Raw genomic sequence first — 2,694 nt, 5'->3', positions numbered from 1 at the left:
AATAAGCGATTAAAAACTCTCCGCGGATGCAAATGGGGCCGTAATGACAGGAAGCCTGACCGCGCAATTAGTGCGCCTCGGACCTAACCCCTTCGCCGCCGGTGGGGGGGGAGTGGGAGGGTCTGATTGCTAAACAGCAGCTGTGTGACCCCATCGGGGGGTCCGGATACAAAGTAACTCCGCGTAATACCCCGACGGAGCGAAGGGCGACAGTACATCGGGGGGTCCGGATACAAAGTAACTCCGCGTAATACCCCGACGGAGCGACGGGCGACGGTACATCGGGGGGTCCGGATACAAAGTAACTCTGCGTAATACCCCGACAGAGCGACGGGCGACGGTACATCGGGGGTCCGGATACAAAGTAACTCCGCGTAATACCCCGACGGAGCGACGGGCGACGGTACATCGGGGGGTCCGGATACAAAGTAACTCTGCGTAATACCCCGACAGAGCGACGGGCGACGGTACATCGGGGGTCCGGATACAAAGTAACTCCGCGTAATACCCCGACGGAGCGACGGGCGACGGTACATCGGGGGTCCGGATACAAAGTAACTCCGCGTAATACCCCGATGGAGCGACGGGCGACGGTACATCGGGGGGTCCAGAGGGGAGGCGATCAATGGATTCTTTCAGGGGCAAGAAAAGTGATTTTGGTGCAGCGTCTGAAAGTGATGTTATCGCCATAGCAACAGAGAGGATGTATTTGTTGGTTGCTGTGGTGATAAGATCACGTCTTAAACATTGTAAACCTGGCTTTATTATGACGTGAAGGGAAATCATCAACCCCCCCCCATCGCTTTCAGGGTATCTCACTTCCAAAGCTTTGGGCTCCTTCCCAGGCCGCTTCTGGCCACTGACATCATATCGTGATGTCACACAGCAGATACTCGGCCCCACTCACCAGCCGCGGCTCCTTATACGCCGGTCACCGATATAAATGCTCTTTCCCATCCCCTCTCTCTCTTTTTCTGCCCAGTCTCTCTCTCCCATTCCATCTCTCTTTTCTCCCCATCTCTCTCTCCTATACCCTCTCGTTCTCACCCTCCTCTCTCTTTCTCTCTCCCTCTCTCTCTTATTTCTCCCCGAAGCCGGAGATATTGAGACTCCTCCGTCTCTCCTGATCATTTTGCTCCCCGTTTCTCCGGTGTTGAGGTTCTTGGCGAGTCTCTTCAGGTCCTTTGGAGTCGAGGTTTCCAGCCTCACCCGGTAGATTTTACATAAAAGCCCGGAATTCCCCCCGGAGTCGTTCTCTTCTCTCTCATCCTCCCGCCGGGTTCTGGATTTGTCTTTTTTTTCCTGAAATCGCTTCTTGTGGGACTTTAAATCCCTGAGACATTTTTACATGCGGCACGTCTCGCTGCGCTCGGCCCCAAACGTGGCTCCCGGCCAGGAGTCCCTTCCAGCGGTCCGCACGTTTGCCAAATCCCCCCCATCCCAGCTGGCAACGTGCGCGATGCGCTGGAAGTTTGCTCGTGTCACATTTACTCCGTCACAGAGTTACATTGTTACACCGACAGCAAGAGCCACAAATCCCGTGCCATTCCGTGAAATAACTTGCTATGACATCATCGACTAAATGGGGAAGAATAATCCTGCGGATCCTGAGAGCAGGAAGTTGAAACGGCCGCTCCCACGAGACACATATAATGGGGGGGGTTTCTATTCTAATACAGATATATTGATTATTTTATGCCGTAATCTCCGTAATTTGGGTTTATTGAGATTATAGAACTGTAGAAGAGTAAGAAATCGGCCATCATGCCTCCCAGCGCCAGCGTTTTGCGGATTCTGTTATCGTTTCCGTTTATAAATGTCATTCCCACATTCTATCCGCCTAAAAGGTCAGAATAATTTATGTTTCAGAGACACCGAGCAGGAAAGTTTAACAAAAAAAATCAAAGAAATGATCCCCAAATCTCAGAGACGGCGGAGTTAAGAAACGTTACTAAATAAGAGCTAAAAAAAATAAATAATGAAAAATATTACATTTATTCTTTTTTCCATTATTTGGCTACTTTTTTTTTGGTTGCGGAATAAAAAAAGAGATTATTATGTAACGTTTTTCCTCCTTTGAGGTAATTGGGGAATCAGCTGCGCAGAATCACTTCTGAGATAATTTGTACTGTTTGAGGTTTATTTTTTTACCTGTAAAGTGTTTTTTTATTTTTTTGGTGTCAAAAGTGTCTTTTTGCAGAATCTACGGATTTTTTTCCCCATTTCCTAAAACATCGCATTTTTTTTGAATAAAATACAATTCTGAATATAATGAAATAAGGCGAGCCCGACGGACGCCGGAGGAGCCGATAGAACCCGCCGACGGACGCCGGAGGAGCCGATAGAACCCGCCGACGGACGCCGGAGGAGCCGATAGAACCCGCCACCGGCCCCCAAACTCTGCCGGGCAAGCAGCTTTCGCGGGTTTGCGCTGTAATTGCGTTCCGTGTTAGCGAGGCTTTCTGTTTCCAGAGGTGGCAAGGAATCGCGCAAATCTCCTGCGCGGGAGACTTACTGCGGCAGCCAATCAGAGAGCCCCTTCTGTTCCCCCGCAATCACCCATCCAAGATCCCAGACTCTTCCTTCCGGAAAAGTCCGTCTGCCGCTTGGTCCTCCGTGGCGAGCGGTGCGGTCTTTTCACTGCGCTGTTACTTTTAATTACTGCTCCATTTAACCTTCAGGTCGATCCAATTA

Source organism: Sceloporus occidentalis, unplaced genomic scaffold (genome assembly GCF_023333645.1).
Source record: "Sceloporus occidentalis isolate IW3139 unplaced genomic scaffold, rSceOcc1.0.p SCAF_483, whole genome shotgun sequence".
In the NCBI taxonomy this organism is placed as follows: domain Eukaryota; kingdom Metazoa; phylum Chordata; class Lepidosauria; order Squamata; family Phrynosomatidae; genus Sceloporus; species Sceloporus occidentalis.
The sequence above is the reverse complement of the archived record's forward strand: the minus strand, read 5'-3'. Positions refer to the sequence as shown.